Source organism: Myripristis murdjan, chromosome 1 (genome assembly GCF_902150065.1).
Source record: "Myripristis murdjan chromosome 1, fMyrMur1.1, whole genome shotgun sequence".
In the NCBI taxonomy this organism is placed as follows: domain Eukaryota; kingdom Metazoa; phylum Chordata; class Actinopteri; order Holocentriformes; family Holocentridae; genus Myripristis; species Myripristis murdjan.
In genome coordinates, this window is record NC_043980.1 from 38,765,886 (window position 1) to 38,787,978 (window position 22,093).

General features: G+C 50.3%; 11 non-coding genes across 11 annotated transcripts; 5 read left to right on the plus strand and 6 right to left on the minus strand.

Moving 5' to 3' along the window:
* Positions 1 to 1,319: 1,319 nt before the first annotated feature.
* LOC115369070 (U2 spliceosomal RNA) lies at positions 1,320 to 1,510 on the minus strand. Its single transcript, XR_003929107.1, has one exon. It is a non-coding gene; the product is annotated as a U2 spliceosomal RNA (small nuclear RNA).
* A 1,275-nt stretch (positions 1,511 to 2,785) lies between these two features.
* LOC115369047 (U1 spliceosomal RNA) lies at positions 2,786 to 2,949 on the plus strand. The gene has a single exon (XR_003929102.1). It is a non-coding gene; the product is annotated as a U1 spliceosomal RNA (small nuclear RNA).
* A 2,232-nt stretch (positions 2,950 to 5,181) lies between these two features.
* On the minus strand, positions 5,182 to 5,372 carry LOC115369076 (U2 spliceosomal RNA). Its single transcript, XR_003929109.1, has one exon. It is a non-coding gene; the product is annotated as a U2 spliceosomal RNA (small nuclear RNA).
* Positions 5,373 to 7,024: 1,652 nt separating this feature from the next.
* On the plus strand, positions 7,025 to 7,188 carry LOC115369110 (U1 spliceosomal RNA). Its single transcript, XR_003929118.1, has one exon. It is a non-coding gene; the product is annotated as a U1 spliceosomal RNA (small nuclear RNA).
* Positions 7,189 to 9,420: 2,232 nt separating this feature from the next.
* On the minus strand, positions 9,421 to 9,611 carry LOC115369082 (U2 spliceosomal RNA). The gene has a single exon (XR_003929111.1). It is a non-coding gene; the product is annotated as a U2 spliceosomal RNA (small nuclear RNA).
* A 1,274-nt stretch (positions 9,612 to 10,885) lies between these two features.
* Positions 10,886 to 11,049, plus strand: LOC115369153 (U1 spliceosomal RNA). The gene has a single exon (XR_003929132.1). It is a non-coding gene; the product is annotated as a U1 spliceosomal RNA (small nuclear RNA).
* Positions 11,050 to 13,281: 2,232 nt separating this feature from the next.
* LOC115369088 (U2 spliceosomal RNA) lies at positions 13,282 to 13,472 on the minus strand. Its single transcript, XR_003929113.1, has one exon. It is a non-coding gene; the product is annotated as a U2 spliceosomal RNA (small nuclear RNA).
* Positions 13,473 to 15,120: 1,648 nt separating this feature from the next.
* On the plus strand, positions 15,121 to 15,284 carry LOC115369232 (U1 spliceosomal RNA). The gene has a single exon (XR_003929146.1). It is a non-coding gene; the product is annotated as a U1 spliceosomal RNA (small nuclear RNA).
* Positions 15,285 to 17,516: 2,232 nt separating this feature from the next.
* Positions 17,517 to 17,707, minus strand: LOC115369093 (U2 spliceosomal RNA). The gene has a single exon (XR_003929114.1). It is a non-coding gene; the product is annotated as a U2 spliceosomal RNA (small nuclear RNA).
* A 1,252-nt stretch (positions 17,708 to 18,959) lies between these two features.
* On the plus strand, positions 18,960 to 19,123 carry LOC115369274 (U1 spliceosomal RNA). Its single transcript, XR_003929154.1, has one exon. It is a non-coding gene; the product is annotated as a U1 spliceosomal RNA (small nuclear RNA).
* Positions 19,124 to 21,355: 2,232 nt separating this feature from the next.
* Positions 21,356 to 21,546, minus strand: LOC115369100 (U2 spliceosomal RNA). Its single transcript, XR_003929115.1, has one exon. It is a non-coding gene; the product is annotated as a U2 spliceosomal RNA (small nuclear RNA).
* Between the last annotated feature and the right edge of the window lie 547 nt (positions 21,547 to 22,093).

Genomic DNA, 22,093 nt, shown 5'->3' on the forward strand with positions numbered 1-22,093 from the left:
TACTCAAGCTTTACAACGGCGGCGAATGGAGGCCTGCTGGAGTGGGTGATGTCACAGCCTTCTGACCAATCAGCTCTCAGTATTCAGTGATGACCTCATCTCCGAGGTCAGGCAGAGCCTATATAGGCGGGGGCCTCTGACCAGTCAGCTCTCAGTATTCAGTGATGACCTCATCTCCGAGGTCAGGCAGAGCCTATATAGGCGGGGGCCTCTCCTCACCTCATTTGGTCACGTGCACAACTGTGGGAGGAGTTGTGCACTCCTCTTTGTTGTGCACTCTCTGTAGCGCTTTAAAAACGGCAGGCCGCGTGGGGACCCTCCAAGCACAGTTCCAAATGCCATCCTCATCTCTCACTTTGGTAGCCTGGCCTTTAACCGTGCAATATCTACCCAGCCACAGACAAATGTCCTCTGCATTCACCGTCTCATTGAACATTCTGACAAAGAACTGTTTTAGAAGCACCGTCAGTCGGTTTCTCAACAATGAAAGCAGCAAACTGGGTTTTGGCATTTTCAAATGGGGTCCAGAAGTCCCTCCAAAGGGCAGCAGATCTAAAGCTGACATCAAAACCTTCATTCAATGGCAGTGACAATATACAGTTCAAGTCGTTTGGAGTAAAGTTTAGGGCTTTCTGGAGGAGCTTCCGGCAGAGATCGAGTCACGACATCACTTGTTTGGCCCGGTCACGGTATTAGTCCGGCAGAGTACAGGGAGAGAAGTCCTCTGAGCCACTGAAAGTTGAGATACTTTCCAACAGGAATGTGTGGCATTTCCTCCCAAGAGCTGGTAATAACCAATGCCACAGGAAGGCAAGGATTTTACCACCAAGAAGAGGCCATCGCAGTCTTAGCCAAAAGGCCCAGACGTCAAAACAAGTATGTCAAGTCAGAACATGTATGACTGGAGATTTCTCTTCAGCACAATAGCAGGTCCGTCTTTAAATTGGAGCCAGTGCGACGAAGCTATTTGTCACCGAAAAGGACTGCGGATCCACTCGGTGCAAAATCAGGAACGATGCGGAGAAGTCTTGTCATTTGATTGTCCAGTCCACGGCGTGGGGTTGCGGAACCCCCGGTTGAATTGGACACAGCCGGTCGGGGGAGAAATATTGTACACAAAGCTTTTGGCTGTGTGTGAGAGCTGGGAGTTGTGTATGCGATGTTGACGGCAAGCACGAGCACTTGAGATGTAAAGCGTAAGCGCTGCATAACACAAGTCCCGTTGGCAGCGGCTGCAAGTCCAAAGTTCTGGGCCGATGCGTGTTTGCAGCTGGAGAAAGAGCTGGCCGAGCGTAAGCTGTTATTGCACATGGTGAGGGAGGGGGTGCACCGTTCCTGGAGATACTGCAATACCGGGTCGATGCGTGGAGTGGACGGAGCAAGCCCCTATTCCATCTCCCTGTTCCAGAAATCCATTTAATATATGGTCCCCGGGTAGGGGACGTATCAGATATTAAACTGATAAGAACAGATACTACACTTGATCTTAGCCAAAAGGCCGAGAAGCGATAACTCTCACACCCTCAGAGGGAAGCGCCCCTCTCCCGGACAGGTCACTCCCGCGGACGGTTGGGACCTCCCGCCACACACTTGAACCACACGTCAGCAAATGGCACACAAAGCACAGCCACTAGCCAACGACTAACAGGTCATATCATTGCAGGAAAAGAAAGCATAGGCCACGTTCAGACTGCCAGCCCAAATCCGATTTTTAGCCCATCCAGATGGAAAGTGGATGGCTCTTTTGTAGTCTGAACAGTCACAAAACACATGAAATCCGATTTTTTGCAAATCTGATCGAAACCACATTCGAGAGGGAGTTTCAGATCACATTTGGACAGATGCATCTGAGTCTGAACAGCTCCAAACACTCAGATCAGTTTTGACTGTCCGTGACGTCACTCTACACTACGCGCGACGGATGACGCCTCCGCGCCAAAGTCGTTGCTACAGCAACCTGTCAGATCGGTCAATGATGTGGCCCAGTCTGAAGAGAGTCAGATCCAATTCGGACACTTGCTAAAAACAGTGTGGACAGTCAGCCCTAAAAATCGGATTTGAGAAGGAATCTGATTTGAATCAGATTCGCCGGCAGTCTGAACGCGGCCATTTAGCCAACGCATCCTCTGGACCCCTGCGCATCACGTGGTGCGTTAAGGTCCAGTCGGAAAATAGGAACCCCTGGGGAATCAAAGCGGAACACTGAACCACCAGATCCCAGGGAAAGCTGTAAATATGGGACGCAGGTCAAAGCGGACTGTGAATCCCACGACAAGCATCTGAAGACAGTGCCTTTCCACAAGCCAATAGCTCACCTCCCACAAATCAAAAATTGCACTAAACCAGCTGTTTTAGTCAAACCTCTGCTACGGGGTACAACTGGCCCAGGCTGCTTTTTCCTCCAGGCCTTTCTTGTGAAAGTTCTGAAGAGCACCATTAACATTATACCTGATCTTGTCTAGCTTGAGATTGCACATGATACTCTTGATGAGATGTGTGTGGGTGGGTGCACAATTCAAAGTTCTCAAGGAAATAATTGAAATTCTTAGTGAGCCTTGGAAAATCAGGGATGTAGAGTGGATGTGAAGTGATGTTCCAGGCTGTGTGTGTGTGTGTGTGTGTGTGTGTGTGTGTGTGTGTGTGTGTGTGTGTGTGTCTGTGTCTGTGTGTGTGTGTGTGTGTGTGGGGGGGGGGGGGGGTTTGTTCCATTGTGCCAGTGTGAGCACCATGAGAAAGAGTGGTGTGTGTGTGTGAAGGGGGCTCCAGCGGGCACGTCGGTGACTTCATACTTACCTGGCAGGGGAGATACCATGATCAAGAAGGTGGTTCACCCAGGGCGAGGCTCAGCCATTGCACTCCGGCTGTGCTGACCCCTGCGAATTCCCCAAATGTGGGAATCTCGACTGCATAATTTATGGTAGTGGGGGACTGCGTCCGCGCTCTCCCCTGATCAGCGTGTCAAAAGACAACAGCCTTACAAATACACACGCCACAGCTTGCCCAATGCACAGCCTTATACGTCATGCACACTTGGGCAACAAACATCACTGCCCGTTTCACATTTCTCCTTCTATTTCTTATCATTCCACATGCTTGGACTATGTTCTTCTCTTAACCCTTTCATCAACCGCGTTTGCCTGCCAGTCACATACGCACAAGTCCAAACATGGATGACTGGACATTTCTCTTCAGCACAATCCTAGTTCCATCTTTAAACTGGAGCCCGTGCGATCAAGCTAGTTGTCACTGAAAAGGATTGTTGAAGGTCAGCCCCGCATCAGCCTGTGATTGGTCCTCCTCACCGTCTGAACTAGCTCCGCCCTCTGCCCGCATCACCTCGTCCTCGCCCGAGCTCTCCGTTGATGAGGCTGTTGCAGGCCCCTCCCCTTCTCCCGCCTCACCCGACTCCTCTACCCCAGTCACAGGATTTGGCGGGAGATTTGAATTTGCTCGGTCTTGTCTGCCGTTTCCTCCATTTTCATTTTGTTTGGCTGCCTTCAGTTTGTTGGCAAAAGACTTTGGGCAACCTCTGAAGAGGTGGTTTGACTCTGCACAGAGGTCGCACCTCCTGCCATTGGTGCACTCCTCCAAGGTGTGCCCAATTTCCTGGCCATTGCTGGATGGGGACTTTGTCCACCTTACAAGAACAACAGCATCTCCAGCCAGAAGTACAAGAACAACAGCATCTCCAGCCAGAAGCTATGAGCCCTGTGATATTCATCATCTATGATGACATGATGCTTTATGATGTCATAGGGGGCTTTGTTGGCAGCTGTGAGCCCTGCGACATCATCATCTATGATGACATGATGGTTTATGATGTCATAGGGGGCTTTGTTGGAACACTGGTGCTTTTGTGTTTACTCAAGCTTTACAACGGCGGCGAATGGAGGCCTGCTGGAGTGGGTGATGTCACAGCCTTCTGACCAATCAGCTCTCAGTATTCAGTGATGACCTCATCTCCGAGGTCAGGCAGAGCCTATATAGGCGGGGGCCTCTGACCAGTCAGCTCTCAGTATTCAGTGATGACCTCATCTCCGAGGTCAGGCAGAGCCTATATAGGCGGGGGCCTCTCCTCACCTCATTTGGTCACGTGCACAACTGTGGGAGGAGTTGTGCACTCCTCTTTGTTGTGCACTCTCTGTAGCGCTTTAAAAACGGCAGGCCGCGTGGGGACCCTCCAAGCACAGTTCCAAATGCCATCCTCATCTCTCACTTTGGTAGCCTGGCCTTTAACCGTGCAATATCTACCCAGCCACAGACAAATGTCCTCTGCATTCACCGTCTCATTGAACATTCTGACAAAGAACTGTTTTAGAAGCACCGTCAGTCGGTTTCTCAACAATGAAAGCAGCAAACTGGGTTTTGGCATTTTCAAATGGGGTCCAGAAGTCCCTCCAAAGGGCAGCAGATCTAAAGCTGACATCAAAACCTTCATTCAATGGCAGTGACAATATACAGTTCAAGTCGTTTGGAGTAAAGTTTAGGGCTTTCTGGAGGAGCTTCCGGCAGAGATCGAGTCACGACATCACTTGTTTGGCCCGGTCACGGTATTAGTCCGGCAGAGTACAGGGAGAGAAGTCCTCTGAGCCACTGAAAGTTGAGATACTTTCCAACAGGAATGTGTGGCATTTCCTCCCAAGAGCTGGTAATAACCAATGCCACAGGAAGGCAAGGATTTTTACCACCAAGAAGAGGCCATCGCAGTCTTAGCCAAAAGGCCCAGACGTCAAAACAAGTATGTCAAGTCAGAACATGTATGACTGGAGATTTCTCTTCAGCACAATAGCAGGTCCGTCTTTAAATTGGAGCCAGTGCGACGAAGCTATTTGTCACCGAAAAGGACTGCGGATCCACTCGGTGCAAAATCAGGAACGATGCGGAGAAGTCTTGTCATTTGATTGTCCAGTCCACGGCGTGGGGTTGCGGAACCCCCGGTTGAATTGGACACAGCCGGTCGGGGGAGAAATATTGTATACAAAGCTTTTGGCTGTGTGTGAGAGCTGGGAGTTGTGTATGCGATGTTGACGGCAAGCACGAGCACTTGAGATGTAAAGCGTAAGCGCTGCATAACACAAGTCCCGTTGGCAGCGGCTGCAAGTCCAAAGTTCTGGGCCGATGCGTGTTTGCAGCTGGAGAAAGAGCTGGCCGAGCGTAAGCTGTTATTGCACATGGTGAGGGAGGGGGTGCACCGTTCCTGGAGATACTGCAATACCGGGTCGATGCGTGGAGTGGACGGAGCAAGCCCCTATTCCATCTCCCTGTTCCAGAAATCCATTTAATATATGGTCCCCGGGTAGGGGACGTATCAGATATTAAACTGATAAGAACAGATACTACACTTGATCTTAGCCAAAAGGCCGAGAAGCGATAACTCTCACACCCTCAGAGGGAAGCGCCCCTCTCCCGGACAGGTCACTCCCGCGGACGGTTGGGACCTCCCGCCACACACTTGAACCACACGTCAGCAAATGGCACACAAAGCACAGCCACTAGCCAACGACTAACAGGTCATATCATTGCAGGAAAAGAAAGCATAGGCCACGTTCAGACTGCCAGCCCAAATCCGATTTTTAGCCCATCCAGATGGAAAGTGGATGGCTCTTTTGTAGTCTGAACAGTCACAAAACACATGAAATCCGATTTTTGCAAATCTGATCGAAACCACATTCGAGAGGGAGTTTCAGATCACATTTGGACAGATGCATCTGAGTCTGAACAGCTCCAAACACTCAGATCAGTTTTGACTGTCCGTGACGTCACTCTACACTACGCGCGACGGATGACGCCTCCGCGCCAAAGTCGTTGCTACAGCAACCTGTCAGATCGGTCAATGATGTGGCCCAGTCTGAAGAGAGTCAGATCCAATTCGGACACTTGCTAAAAACAGTGTGGACAGTCAGCCCTAAAAATCGGATTTGAGAAGGAATCTGATTTGAATCAGATTACCGGGCAGTCTGAACGCGGCCATTTAGCCAACGCATCCTCTGGACCCCTGCGCATCACGTGGTGCGTTAAGGTCCAGTCGGAAAATAGGAACCCCTGGGGAATCAAAGCGGAACACTGAACCACCAGATCCCAGGGAAAGCTGTAAATATGGGACGCAGGTCAAAGCGGACTGTGAATCCCACGACAAGCATCTGAAGACAGTGCCTTTCCACAAGCCAATAGCTCACCTCCCACAAATCAAACGCAGCTGTATATGCCTCTGGTGGACAATGGAGCCAACTGCTAAACATCTCTCTTCACAGGAGATGCTGAGGTCCCCGCCTCCTTCAATGTAGAGGGTGATGTATTGTGTTGCTTTTTTCCCCCCCCCGCATTCATAAACACCACCCCAAAAATTGCACTAAACCAGCTGTTTTAGTCAAACCTCTGCTACGGGGAAAATGTAGGCCAAATGGGAAAACGCTGGGACGGTATCTGTTTTAAGGACCATGACCTCTCCACCACATAACAGTTTTCTCCATTTCCATGATGACTAGATCCGTACTCTTAAATCAAGTCAAATGTCAGAACCAAACAACTAATCACATTCATCCTCGCTTAAAGGCAGTCAAACTATTGTTTCAGGGATACGACGGCTCCAGCACTTTCCACCCAGCAGCCACACGCTGACTGGACTCTGCCCAAGCGGCACAACTGGCCCAGGCTGCTTTTTCCTCCAGGCCTTTCTTGTGAAAGTTCTGAAGAGCACCATTAACATTATACCTGATCTTGTCTAGCTTGAGATTGCACATGATACTCTTGATGAGATGTGTGTGGGTGGGTGCACAATTCAAAGTTCTCAAGGAAATAATTGAAATTCTTAGTGAGCCTTGGAAAATCAGGGATGTAGAGTGGATGTGAAGTGATGTTCCAGGCTGTGTGTGTGTGTGTGTGTGTGTGTGTGTGTGTCTGTGTCTGTGTGTGTGTGTGTGTAGGGGGGGGGGGCGGGGTTTGTTCCATTGTGCCAGTGTGAGCACCATGAGAAAAAGTGGTGTGTGTGTGTGAAGGGGGCTCCAGCGGGCACGTCGGTGACTTCATACTTACCTGGCAGGGGAGATACCATGATCAAGAAGGTGGTTCACCCAGGGCGAGGCTCAGCCATTGCACTCCGGCTGTGCTGACCCCTGCGAATTCCCCAAATGTGGGAATCTCGACTGCATAATTTATGGTAGTGGGGGACTGCGTCCGCGCTCTCCCCTGATCAGCGTGTCAAAAGACAACAGCCTTACAAATACACACGCCACAGCTTGCCCAATGCACAGCCTTATACGTCATGCACACTTGGGCAACAAACATCACTGCCCGTTTCACATTTCTCCTTCTATTTCTTATCATTCCACATGCTTGGACTATGTTCTTCTCTTAACCCTTTCATCAACCGCGTTTGCCTGCCAGTCACATACGCACAAGTCCAAACATGGATGACTGGACATTTCTCTTCAGCACAATCCTAGTTCCATCTTTAAACTGGAGCCCGTGCGATCAAGCTAGTTGTCACTGAAAAGGATTGTTGAAGGTCAGCCCCGCATCAGCCTGTGATTGGTCCTCCTCACCGTCTGAACTAGCTCCGCCCTCTGCCCGCATCACCTCGTCCTCGCCCGAGCTCTCCGTTGATGAGGCTGTTGCAGGCCCCTCCCCTTCTCCCGCCTCACCCGACTCCTCTACCCCAGTCACAGGATTTGGCGGGAGATTTGAATTTGCTCGGTCTTGTCTGCCGTTTCCTCCATTTTCATTTTGTTTGGCTGCCTTCAGTTTGTTGGCAAAAGACTTTGGGCAACCTCTGAAGAGGTGGTTTGACTCTGCACAGAGGTCGCACCTCCTGCCATTGGTGCACTCCTCCAAGGTGTGCCCAATTTCCTGGCCATTGCTGGATGGGGACTTTGTCCACCTTACAAGAACAACAGCATCTCCAGCCAGAAGTACAAGAACAACAGCATCTCCAGCCAGAAGCTATGAGCCCTGTGATATTCATCATCTATGATGACATGATGCTTTATGATGTCATAGGGGGCTTTGTTGGCAGCTGTGAGCCCTGCGACATCATCATCTATGATGACATGATGGTTTATGATGTCATAGGGGGCTTTGTTGGAACACTGGTGCTTTTGTGTTTACTCAAGCTTTACAACGGCGGCGAATGGAGGCCTGCTGGAGTGGGTGATGTCACAGCCTTCTGACCAATCAGCTCTCAGTATTCAGTGATGACCTCATCTCCGAGGTCAGGCAGAGCCTATATAGGCGGGGGCCTCTGACCAGTCAGCTCTCAGTATTCAGTGATGACCTCATCTCCGAGGTCAGGCAGAGCCTATATAGGCGGGGGCCTCTCCTCACCTCATTTGGTCACGTGCACAACTGTGGGAGGAGTTGTGCACTCCTCTTTGTTGTGCACTCTCTGTAGCGCTTTAAAAACGGCAGGCCGCGTGGGGACCCTCCAAGCACAGTTCCAAATGCCATCCTCATCTCTCACTTTGGTAGCCTGGCCTTTAACCGTGCAATATCTACCCAGCCACAGACAAATGTCCTCTGCATTCACCGTCTCATTGAACATTCTGACAAAGAACTGTTTTAGAAGCACCGTCAGTCGGTTTCTCAACAATGAAAGCAGCAAACTGGGTTTTGGCATTTTCAAATGGGGTCCAGAAGTCCCTCCAAAGGGCAGCAGATCTAAAGCTGACATCAAAACCTTCATTCAATGGCAGTGACAATATACAGTTCAAGTCGTTTGGAGTAAAGTTTAGGGCTTTCTGGAGGAGCTTCCGGCAGAGATCGAGTCACGACATCACTTGTTTGGCCCGGTCACGGTATTAGTCCGGCAGAGTACAGGGAGAGAAGTCCTCTGAGCCACTGAAAGTTGAGATACTTTCCAACAGGAATGTGTGGCATTTCCTCCCAAGAGCTGGTAATAACCAATGCCACAGGAAGGCAAGGATTTTTACCACCAAGAAGAGGCCATCGCAGTCTTAGCCAAAAGGCCCAGACGTCAAAACAAGTATGTCAAGTCAGAACATGTATGACTGGAGATTTCTCTTCAGCACAATAGCAGGTCCGTCTTTAAATTGGAGCCAGTGCGACGAAGCTATTTGTCACCGAAAAGGACTGCGGATCCACTCGGTGCAAAATCAGGAACGATGCGGAGAAGTCTTGTCATTTGATTGTCCAGTCCACGGCGTGGGGTTGCGGAACCCCCGGTTGAATTGGACACAGCCGGTCGGGGGAGAAATATTGTACACAAAGCTTTTGGCTGTGTGTGAGAGCTGGGAGTTGTGTATGCGATGTTGACGGCAAGCACGAGCACTTGAGATGTAAAGCGTAAGCGCTGCATAACACAAGTCCCGTTGGCAGCGGCTGCAAGTCCAAAGTTCTGGGCCGATGCGTGTTTGCAGCTGGAGAAAGAGCTGGCCGAGCGTAAGCTGTTATTGCACATGGTGAGGGAGGGGGTGCACCGTTCCTGGAGATACTGCAATACCGGGTCGATGCGTGGAGTGGACGGAGCAAGCCCCTATTCCATCTCCCTGTTCCAGAAATCCATTTAATATATGGTCCCCGGGTAGGGGACGTATCAGATATTAAACTGATAAGAACAGATACTACACTTGATCTTAGCCAAAAGGCCGAGAAGCGATAACTCTCACACCCTCAGAGGGAAGCGCCCCTCTCCCGGACAGGTCACTCCCGCGGACGGTTGGGACCTCCCGCCACACACTTGAACCACACGTCAGCAAATGGCACACAAAGCACAGCCACTAGCCAACGACTAACAGGTCATATCATTGCAGGAAAAGAAAGCATAGGCCACGTTCAGACTGCCAGCCCAAATCCGATTTTTAGCCCATCCAGATGGAAAGTGGATGGCTCTTTTGTAGTCTGAACAGTCACAAAACACATGAAATCCGATTTTTTGCAAATCTGATCGAAACCACATTCGAGAGGGAGTTTCAGATCACATTTGGACAGATGCATCTGAGTCTGAACAGCTCCAAACACTCAGATCAGTTTTGACTGTCCGTGACGTCACTCTACACTACGCGCGACGGATGACGCCTCCGCGCCAAAGTCGTTGCTACAGCAACCTGTCAGATCGGTCAATGATGTGGCCCAGTCTGAAGAGAGTCAGATCCAATTCGGACACTTGCTAAAAAACAGTGTGGACAGTCAGCCCTAAAAATCGGATTTGAGAAGGAATCTGATTTGAATCAGATTCGCCGGCAGTCTGAACGCGGCCATTTAGCCAACGCATCCTCTGGACCCCTGCGCATCACGTGGTGCGTTAAGGTCCAGTCGGAAAATAGGAACCCCTGGGGAATCAAAGCGGAACACTGAACCACCAGATCCCAGGGAAAGCTGTAAATATGGGACGCAGGTCAAAGCGGACTGTGAATCCCACGACAAGCATCTGAAGACAGTGCCTTTCCACAAGCCAATAGCTCACCTCCCACAAATCAAAAATTGCACTAAACCAGCTGTTTTAGTCAAACCTCTGCTACGGGGTACAACTGGCCCAGGCTGCTTTTTCCTCCAGGCCTTTCTTGTGAAAGTTCTGAAGAGCACCATTAACATTATACCTGATCTTGTCTAGCTTGAGATTGCACATGATACTCTTGATGAGATGTGTGTGGGTGGGTGCACAATTCAAAGTTCTCAAGGAAATAATTGAAATTCTTAGTGAGCCTTGGAAAATCAGGGATGTAGAGTGGATGTGAAGTGATGTTCCAGGCTGTGTGTGTGTGTGTGTGTGTGTGTGTGTGTGTGTGTGTGTGTGTGTGTGTGTCTGTGTCTGTGTGTGTGTGTGTGTGTGTGGGGGGGGGGCGGGGTTTGTTCCATTGTGCCAGTGTGAGCACCATGAGAAAGAGTGGTGTGTGTGTGTGAAGGGGGCTCCAGCGGGCACGTCGGTGACTTCATACTTACCTGGCAGGGGAGATACCATGATCAAGAAGGTGGTTCACCCAGGGCGAGGCTCAGCCATTGCACTCCGGCTGTGCTGACCCCTGCGAATTCCCCAAATGTGGGAATCTCGACTGCATAATTTATGGTAGTGGGGGACTGCGTCCGCGCTCTCCCCTGATCAGCGTGTCAAAAGACAACAGCCTTACAAATACACACGCCACAGCTTGCCCAATGCACAGCCTTATACGTCATGCACACTTGGGCAACAAACATCACTGCCCGTTTCACATTTCTCCTTCTATTTCTTATCATTCCACATGCTTGGACTATGTTCTTCTCTTAACCCTTTCATCAACCGCGTTTGCCTGCCAGTCACATACGCACAAGTCCAAACATGGATGACTGGACATTTCTCTTCAGCACAATCCTAGTTCCATCTTTAAACTGGAGCCCGTGCGATCAAGCTAGTTGTCACTGAAAAGGATTGTTGAAGGTCAGCCCCGCATCAGCCTGTGATTGGTCCTCCTCACCGTCTGAACTAGCTCCGCCCTCTGCCCGCATCACCTCGTCCTCGCCCGAGCTCTCCGTTGATGAGGCTGTTGCAGGCCCCTCCCCTTCTCCCGCCTCACCCGACTCCTCTACCCCAGTCACAGGATTTGGCGGGAGATTTGAATTTGCTCGGTCTTGTCTGCCGTTTCCTCCATTTTCATTTTGTTTGGCTGCCTTCAGTTTGTTGGCAAAAGACTTTGGGCAACCTCTGAAGAGGTGGTTTGACTCTGCACAGAGGTCGCACCTCCTGCCATTGGTGCACTCCTCCAAGGTGTGCCCAATTTCCTGGCCATTGCTGGATGGGGACTTTGTCCACCTTACAAGAACAACAGCATCTCCAGCCAGAAGTACAAGAACAACAGCATCTCCAGCCAGAAGCTATGAGCCCTGTGATATTCATCATCTATGATGACATGATGCTTTATGATGTCATAGGGGGCTTTGTTGGCAGCTGTGAGCCCTGCGACATCATCATCTATGATGACATGATGGTTTATGATGTCATAGGGGGCTTTGTTGGAACACTGGTGCTTTTGTGTTTACTCAAGCTTTACAACGGCGGCGAATGGAGGCCTGCTGGAGTGGGTGATGTCACAGCCTTCTGACCAATCAGCTCTCAGTATTCAGTGATGACCTCATCTCCGAGGTCAGGCAGAGCCTATATAGGCGGGGGCCTCTGACCAGTCAGCTCTCAGTATTCAGTGATGACCTCATCTCCGAGGTCAGGCAGAGCCTATATAGGCGGGGGCCTCTCCTCACCTCATTTGGTCACGTGCACAACTGTGGGAGGAGTTGTGCACTCCTCTTTGTTGTGCACTCTCTGTAGCGCTTTAAAAACGGCAGGCCGCGTGGGGACCCTCCAAGCACAGTTCCAAATGCCATCCTCATCTCTCACTTTGGTAGCCTGGCCTTTAACCGTGCAATATCTACCCAGCCACAGACAAATGTCCTCTGCATTCACCGTCTCATTGAACATTCTGACAAAGAACTGTTTTAGAAGCACCGTCAGTCGGTTTCTCAACAATGAAAGCAGCAAACTGGGTTTTGGCATTTTCAAATGGGGTCCAGAAGTCCCTCCAAAGGGCAGCAGATCTAAAGCTGACATCAAAACCTTCATTCAATGGCAGTGACAATATACAGTTCAAGTCGTTTGGAGTAAAGTTTAGGGCTTTCTGGAGGAGCTTCCGGCAGAGATCGAGTCACGACATCACTTGTTTGGCCCGGTCACGGTATTAGTCCGGCAGAGTACAGGGAGAGAAGTCCTCTGAGCCACTGAAAGTTGAGATACTTTCCAACAGGAATGTGTGGCATTTCCTCCCAAGAGCTGGTAATAACCAATGCCACAGGAAGGCAAGGATTTTTACCACCAAGAAGAGGCCATCGCAGTCTTAGCCAAAAGGCCCAGACGTCAAAACAAGTATGTCAAGTCAGAACATGTATGACTGGAGATTTCTCTTCAGCACAATAGCAGGTCCGTCTTTAAATTGGAGCCAGTGCGACGAAGCTATTTGTCACCGAAAAGGACTGCGGATCCACTCGGTGCAAAATCAGGAACGATGCGGAGAAGTCTTGTCATTTGATTGTCCAGTCCACGGCGTGGGGTTGCGGAACCCCCGGTTGAATTGGACACAGCCGGTCGGGGGAGAAATATTGTACACAAAGCTTTTGGCTGTGTGTGAGAGCTGGGAGTTGTGTATGCGATGTTGACGGCAAGCACGAGCACTTGAGATGTAAAGCGTAAGCGCTGCATAACACAAGTCCCGTTGGCAGCGGCTGCAAGTCCAAAGTTCTGGGCCGATGCGTGTTTGCAGCTGGAGAAAGAGCTGGCCGAGCGTAAGCTGTTATTGCACATGGTGAGGGAGGGGGTGCACCGTTCCTGGAGATACTGCAATACCGGGTCGATGCGTGGAGTGGACGGAGCAAGCCCCTATTCCATCTCCCTGTTCCAGAAATCCATTTAATATATGGTCCCCGGGTAGGGGACGTATCAGATATTAAACTGATAAGAACAGATACTACACTTGATCTTAGCCAAAAGGCCGAGAAGCGATAACTCTCACACCCTCAGAGGGAAGCGCCCCTCTCCCGGACAGGTCACTCCCGCGGACGGTTGGGACCTCCCGCCACACACTTGAACCACACGTCAGCAAATGGCACACAAAGCACAGCCACTAGCCAACGACTAACAGGTCATATCATTGCAGGAAAAGAAAGCATAGGCCACGTTCAGACTGCCAGCCCAAATCCGATTTTTAGCCCATCCAGATGGAAAGTGGATGGCTCTTTTGTAGTCTGAACAGTCACAAAACACATGAAATCCGATTTTTTGCAAATCTGATCGAACCACATTCGAGAGGGAGTTTCAGATCACATTTGGACAGATGCATCTGAGTCTGAACAGCTCCAAACACTCAGATCAGTTTTGACTGTCCGTGACGTCACTCTACACTACGCGCGACGGATGACGCCTCCGCGCCAAAGTCGTTGCTACAGCAACCTGTCAGATCGGTCAATGATGTGGCCCAGTCTGAAGAGAGTCAGATCCAATTCGGACACTTGCTAAAAACAGTGTGGACAGTCAGCCCTAAAAATCGGATTTGAGAAGGAATCTGATTTGAATCAGATTACCGGGCAGTCTGAACGCGGCCATTTAGCCAACGCATCCTCTGGACCCCTGCGCATCACGTGGTGCGTTAAGGTCCAGTCGGAAAATAGGAACCCCTGGGGAATCAAAGCGGAACACTGAACCACCAGATCCCAGGGAAAGCTGTAAATATGGGACGCAGGTCAAAGCGGACTGTGAATCCCACGACAAGCATCTGAAGACAGTGCCTTTCCACAAGCCAATAGCTCACCTCCCACAAATCAAACGCAGCTGTATATGCCTCTGGTGGACAATGGAGCCAACTGCTAAACATCTCTCTTCACAGGAGATGCTGAGGTCCCCGCCTCCTTCAATGTAGAGGGTGATGTATTGTGTTGCTTTTTTCCCCCCCCCGCATTCATAAACACCACCCCAAAAATTGCACTAAACCAGCTGTTTTAGTCAAACCTCTGCTACGGGGAAAATGTAGGCCAAATGGGAAAACGCTGGGACGGTATCTGTTTTAAGGACCATGACCTCTCCACCACATAACAGTTTTCTCCATTTCCATGATGACTAGATCCGTACTCTTAAATCAAGTCAAATGTCAGAACCAAACAACTAATCACATTCATCCTCGCTTAAAGGCAGTCAAACTATTGTTTCAGGGATACGACGGCTCCAGCACTTTCCACCCAGCAGCCACACGCTGACTGGACTCTGCCCAAGCGGCACAACTGGCCCAGGCTGCTTTTTCCTCCAGGCCTTTCTTGTGAAAGTTCTGAAGAGCACCATTAACATTATACCTGATCTTGTCTAGCTTGAGATTGCACATGATACTCTTGATGAGATGTGTGTGGGTGGGTGCACAATTCAAAGTTCTCAAGGAAATAATTGAAATTCTTAGTGAGCCTTGGAAAATCAGGGATGTAGAGTGGATGTGAAGTGATGTTCCAGGCTGTGTGTGTGTGTGTGTGTGTGTGTGTCTGTGTCTGTGTGTGTGTGTGTGTGTGTAGGGGGGGGGCGGGGTTTGTTCCATTGTGCCAGTGTGAGCACCATGAGAAAGAGTGGTGTGTGTGTGTGAAGGGGGCTCCAGCGGGCACGTCGGTGACTTCATACTTACCTGGCAGGGGAGATACCATGATCAAGAAGGTGGTTCACCCAGGGCGAGGCTCAGCCATTGCACTCCGGCTGTGCTGACCCCTGCGAATTCCCCAAATGTGGGAATCTCGACTGCATAATTTATGGTAGTGGGGGACTGCGTCCGCGCTCTCCCCTGATCAGCGTGTCAAAAGACAACAGCCTTACAAATACACACACCACAGCTTGCCCAATGCACAGCCTTATACGTCATGCACACTTGGGCAACAAACATCACTGCCCGTTTCACATTTCTCCTTCTATTTCTTATCATTCCACATGCTTGGACTATGTTCTTCTCTTAACCCTTTCATCAACCGCGTTTGCCTGCCAGTCACATACGCACAAGTCCAAACATGGATGACTGGACATTTCTCTTCAGCACAATCCTAGTTCCATCTTTAAACTGGAGCCCGTGCGATCAAGCTAGTTGTCACTGAAAAGGATTGTTGAAGGTCAGCCCCGCATCAGCCTGTGATTGGTCCTCCTCACCGTCTGAACTAGCTCCGCCCTCTGCCCGCATCACCTCGTCCTCGCCCGAGCTCTCCGTTGATGAGGCTGTTGCAGGCCCCTCCCCTTCTCCCGCCTCACCCGACTCCTCTACCCCAGTCACAGGATTTGGCGGGAGATTTGAATTTGCTCGGTCTTGTCTGCCGTTTCCTCCATTTTCATTTTGTTTGGCTGCCTTCAGTTTGTTGGCAAAAGACTTTGGGCAACCTCTGAAGAGGTGGTTTGACTCTGCACAGAGGTCGCACCTCCTGCCATTGGTGCACTCCTCCAAGGTGTGCCCAATTTCCTGGCCATTGCTGGATGGGGACTTTGTCCACCTTACAAGAACAACAGCATCTCCAGCCAGAAGTACAAGAACAACAGCATCTCCAGCCAGAAGCTATGAGCCCTGTGATATTCATCATCTATGATGACATGATGCTTTATGATGTCATAGGGGGCTTTGTTGGCAGCTGTGAGCCCTGCGACATCATCATCTATGATGACATGATGGTTTATGATGTCATAGGGGGCTTTGTTGGAACACTGGTGCTTTTGTGTTTACTCAAGCTTTACAACGGCGGCGAATGGAGGCCTGCTGGAGTGGGTGATGTCACAGCCTTCTGACCAATCAGCTCTCAGTATTCAGTGATGACCTCATCTCCGAGGTCAGGCAGAGCCTATATAGGCGGGGGCCTCTGACCAGTCAGCTCTCAGTATTCAGTGATGACCTCATCTCCGAGGTCAGGCAGAGCCTATATAGGCGGGGGCCTCTCCTCACCTCATTTGGTCACGTGCACAACTGTGGGAGGAGTTGTGCACTCCTCTTTGTTGTGCACTCTCTGTAGCGCTTTAAAAACGGCAGGCCGCGTGGGGACCCTCCAAGCACAGTTCCAAATGCCATCCTCATCTCTCACTTTGGTAGCCTGGCCTTTAACCGTGCAATATCTACCCAGCCACAGACAAATGTCCTCTGCATTCACCGTCTCATTGAACATTCTGACAAAGAACTGTTTTAGAAGCACCGTCAGTCGGTTTCTCAACAATGAAAGCAGCAAACTGGGTTTTGGCATTTTCAAATGGGGTCCAGAAGTCCCTCCAAAGGGCAGCAGATCTAAAGCTGACATCAAAACCTTCATTCAATGGCAGTGACAATATACAGTTCAAGTCGTTTGGAGTAAAGTTTAGGGCTTTCTGGAGGAGCTTCCGGCAGAGATCGAGTCACGACATCACTTGTTTGGCCCGGTCACGGTATTAGTCCGGCAGAGTACAGGGAGAGAAGTCCTCTGAGCCACTGAAAGTTGAGATACTTTCCAACAGGAATGTGTGGCATTTCCTCCCAAGAGCTGGTAATAACCAATGCCACAGGAAGGCAAGGATTTTTACCACCAAGAAGAGGCCATCGCAGTCTTAGCCAAAAGGCCCAGACGTCAAAACAAGTATGTCAAGTCAGAACATGTATGACTGGAGATTTCTCTTCAGCACAATAGCAGGTCCGTCTTTAAATTGGAGCCAGTGCGACGAAGCTATTTGTCACCGAAAAGGACTGCGGATCCACTCGGTGCAAAATCAGGAACGATGCGGAGAAGTCTTGTCATTTGATTGTCCAGTCCACGGCGTGGGGTTGCGGAACCCCCGGTTGAATTGGACACAGCCGGTCGGGGGAGAAATATTGTACACAAAGCTTTTGGCTGTGTGTGAGAGCTGGGAGTTGTGTATGCGATGTTGACGGCAAGCACGAGCACTTGAGATGTAAAGCGTAAGCGCTGCATAACACAAGTCCCGTTGGCAGCGGCTGCAAGTCCAAAGTTCTGGGCCGATGCGTGTTTGCAGCTGGAGAAAGAGCTGGCCGAGCGTAAGCTGTTATTGCACATGGTGAGGGAGGGGGTGCACCGTTCCTGGAGATACTGCAATACCGGGTCGATGCGTGGAGTGGACGGAGCAAGCCCCTATTCCATCTCCCTGTTCCAGAAATCCATTTAATATATGGTCCCCGGGTAGGGGACGTATCAGATATTAAACTGATAAGAACAGATACTACACTTGATCTTAGCCAAAAGGCCGAGAAGCGATAACTCTCACACCCTCAGAGGGAAGCGCCCCTCTCCCGGACAGGTCACTCCCGCGGACGGTTGGGACCTCCCGCCACACACTTGAACCACACGTCAGCAAATGGCACACAAAGCACAGCCACTAGCCAACGACTAACAGGTCATATCATTGCAGGAAAAGAAAGCATAGGCCACGTTCAGACTGCCAGCCCAAATCCGATTTTTAGCCCATCCAGATGGAAAGTGGATGGCTCTTTTGTAGTCTGAACAGTCACAAAACACATGAAATCCGATTTTTTGCAAATCTGATCGAAACCACATTCGAGAGGGAGTTTCAGATCACATTTGGACAGATGCATCTGAGTCTGAACAGCTCCAAACACTCAGATCAGTTTTGACTGTCCGTGACGTCACTCTACACTACGCGCGACGGATGACGCCTCCGCGCCAAAGTCGTTGCTACAGCAACCTGTCAGATCGGTCAATGATGTGGCCCAGTCTGAAGAGAGTCAGATCCAATTCGGACACTTGCTAAAAACAGTGTGGACAGTCAGCCCTAAAAATCGGATTTGAGAAGGAATCTGATTTGAATCAGATTCGCCGGCAGTCTGAACGCGGCCATTTAGCCAACGCATCCTCTGGACCCCTGCGCATCACGTGGTGCGTTAAGGTCCAGTCGGAAAATAGGAACCCCTGGGGAATCAAAGCGGAACACTGAACCACCAGATCCCAGGGAAAGCTGTAAATATGGGACGCAGGTCAAAGCGGACTGTGAATCCCACGACAAGCATCTGAAGACAGTGCCTTTCCACAAGCCAATAGCTCACCTCCCACAAATCAAAAATTGCACTAAACCAGCTGTTTTAGTCAAACCTCTGCTACGGGGTACAACTGGCCCAGGCTGCTTTTTCCTCCAGGCCTTTCTTGTGAAAGTTCTGAAGAGCACCATTAACATTATACCTGATCTTGTCTAGCTTGAGATTGCACATGATACTCTTGATGAGATGTGTGTGGGTGGGTGCACAATTCAAAGTTCTCAAGGAAATAATTGAAATTCTTAGTGAGCCTTGGAAAATCAGGGATGTAGAGTGGATGTGAAGTGATGTTCCAGGCTGTGTGTGTGTGTGTGTGTGTGTGTGTGTGTGTGTCTGTGTCTGTGTGTGTGTGTGTGTAGGGGGGGGGGCGGGGTTTGTTCCATTGTGCCAGTGTGAGCACCATGAGAAAAAGTGGTGTGTGTGTGTGAAGGGGGCTCCAGCGGGCACGTCGGTGACTTCATACTTACCTGGCAGGGGAGATACCATGATCAAGAAGGTGGTTCACCCAGGGCGAGGCTCAGCCATTGCACTCCGGCTGTGCTGACCCCTGCGAATTCCCCAAATGTGGGAATCTCGACTGCATAATTTATGGTAGTGGGGGACTGCGTCCGCGCTCTCCCCTGATCAGCGTGTCAAAAGACAACAGCCTTACAAATACACACGCCACAGCTTGCCCAATGCACAGCCTTATACGTCATGCACACTTGGGCAACAAACATCACTGCCCGTTTCACATTTCTCCTTCTATTTCTTATCATTCCACATGCTTGGACTATGTTCTTCTCTTAACCCTTTCATCAACCGCGTTTGCCTGCCAGTCACATACGCACAAGTCCAAACATGGATGACTGGACATTTCTCTTCAGCACAATCCTAGTTCCATCTTTAAACTGGAGCCCGTGCGATCAAGCTAGTTGTCACTGAAAAGGATTGTTGAAGGTCAGCCCCGCATCAGCCTGTGATTGGTCCTCCTCACCGTCTGAACTAGCTCCGCCCTCTGCCCGCATCACCTCGTCCTCGCCCGAGCTCTCCGTTGATGAGGCTGTTGCAGGCCCCTCCCCTTCTCCCGCCTCACCCGACTCCTCTACCCCAGTCACAGGATTTGGCGGGAGATTTGAATTTGCTCGGTCTTGTCTGCCGTTTCCTCCATTTTCATTTTGTTTGGCTGCCTTCAGTTTGTTGGCAAAAGACTTTGGGCAACCTCTGAAGAGGTGGTTTGACTCTGCACAGAGGTCGCACCTCCTGCCATTGGTGCACTCCTCCAAGGTGTGCCCAATTTCCTGGCCATTGCTGGATGGGGACTTTGTCCACCTTACAAGAACAACAGCATCTCCAGCCAGAAGTACAAGAACAACAGCATCTCCAGCCAGAAGCTATGAGCCCTGTGATATTCATCATCTATGATGACATGATGCTTTATGATGTCATAGGGGGCTTTGTTGGCAGCTGTGAGCCCTGCGACATCATCATCTATGATGACATGATGGTTTATGATGTCATAGGGGGCTTTGTTGGAACACTGGTGCTTTTGTGTTTACTCAAGCTTTACAACGGCGGCGAATGGAGGCCTGCTGGAGTGGGTGATGTCACAGCCTTCTGACCAATCAGCTCTCAGTATTCAGTGATGACCTCATCTCCGAGGTCAGGCAGAGCCTATATAGGCGGGGGCCTCTGACCAGTCAGCTCTCAGTATTCAGTGATGACCTCATCTCCGAGGTCAGGCAGAGCCTATATAGGCGGGGGCCTCTCCTCACCTCATTTGGTCACGTGCACAACTGTGGGAGGAGTTGTGCACTCCTCTTTGTTGTGCACTCTCTGTAGCGCTTTAAAAACGGCAGGCCGCGTGGGGACCCTCCAAGCACAGTTCCAAATGCCATCCTCATCTCTCACTTTGGTAGCCTGGCCTTTAACCGTGCAATATCTACCCAGCCACAGACAAATGTCCTCTGCATTCACCGTCTCATTGAACATTCTGACAAAGAACTGTTTTAGAAGCACCGTCAGTCGGTTTCTCAACAATGAAAGCAGCAAACTGGGTTTTGGCATTTTCAAATGGGGTCCAGAAGTCCCTCCAAAGGGCAGCAGATCTAAAGCTGACATCAAAACCTTCATTCAATGGCAGTGACAATATACAGTTCAAGTCGTTTGGAGTAAAGTTTAGGGCTTTCTGGAGGAGCTTCCGGCAGAGATCGAGTCACGACATCACTTGTTTGGCCCGGTCACGGTATTAGTCCGGCAGAGTACAGGGAGAGAAGTCCTCTGAGCCACTGAAAGTTGAGATACTTTCCAACAGGAATGTGTGGCATTTCCTCCCAAGAGCTGGTAATAACCAATGCCACAGGAAGGCAAGGATTTTTACCACCAAGAAGAGGCCATCGCAGTCTTAGCCAAAAGGCCCAGACGTCAAAACAAGTATGTCAAGTCAGAACATGTATGACTGGAGATTTCTCTTCAGCACAATAGCAGGTCCGTCTTTAAATTGGAGCCAGTGCGACGAAGCTATTTGTCACCGAAAAGGACTGCGGATCCACTCGGTGCAAAATCAGGAACGATGCGGAGAAGTCTTGTCATTTGATTGTCCAGTCCACGGCGTGGGGTTGCGGAACCCCCGGTTGAATTGGACACAGCCGGTCGGGGGAGAAATATTGTACACAAAGCTTTTGGCTGTGTGTGAGAGCTGGGAGTTGTGTATGCGATGTTGACGGCAAGCACGAGCACTTGAGATGTAAAGCGTAAGCGCTGCATAACACAAGTCCCGTTGGCAGCGGCTGCAAGTCCAAAGTTCTGGGCCGATGCGTGTTTGCAGCTGGAGAAAGAGCTGGCCGAGCGTAAGCTGTTATTGCACATGGTGAGGGAGGGGGTGCACCGTTCCTGGAGATACTGCAATACCGGGTCGATGCGTGGAGTGGACGGAGCAAGCCCCTATTCCATCTCCCTGTTCCAGAAATCCATTTAATATATGGTCCCCGGGTAGGGGACGTATCAGATATTAAACTGATAAGAACAGATACTACACTTGATCTTAGCCAAAAGGCCGAGAAGCGATAACTCTCACACCCTCAGAGGGAAGCGCCCCTCTCCCGGACAGGTCACTCCCGCGGACGGTTGGGACCTCCCGCCACACACTTGAACCACACGTCAGCAAATGGCACACAAAGCACAGCCACTAGCCAACGACTAACAGGTCATATCATTGCAGGAAAAGAAAGCATAGGCCACGTTCAGACTGCCAGCCCAAATCCGATTTTTAGCCCATCCAGATGGAAAGTGGATGGCTCTTTTGTAGTCTGAACAGTCACAAAACACATGAAATCCGATTTTTTGCAAATCTGATCGAAACCACATTCGAGAGGGAGTTTCAGATCACATTTGGACAGATGCATCTGAGTCTGAACAGCTCCAAACACTCAGATCAGTTTTGACTGTCCGTGACGTCACTCTACACTACGCGCGACGGATGACGCCTCCGCGCCAAAGTCGTTGCTACAGCAACCTGTCAGATCGGTCAATGATGTGGCCCAGTCTGAAGAGAGTCAGATCCAATTCGGACACTTGCTAAAAACAGTGTGGACAGTCAGCCCTAAAAATCGGAT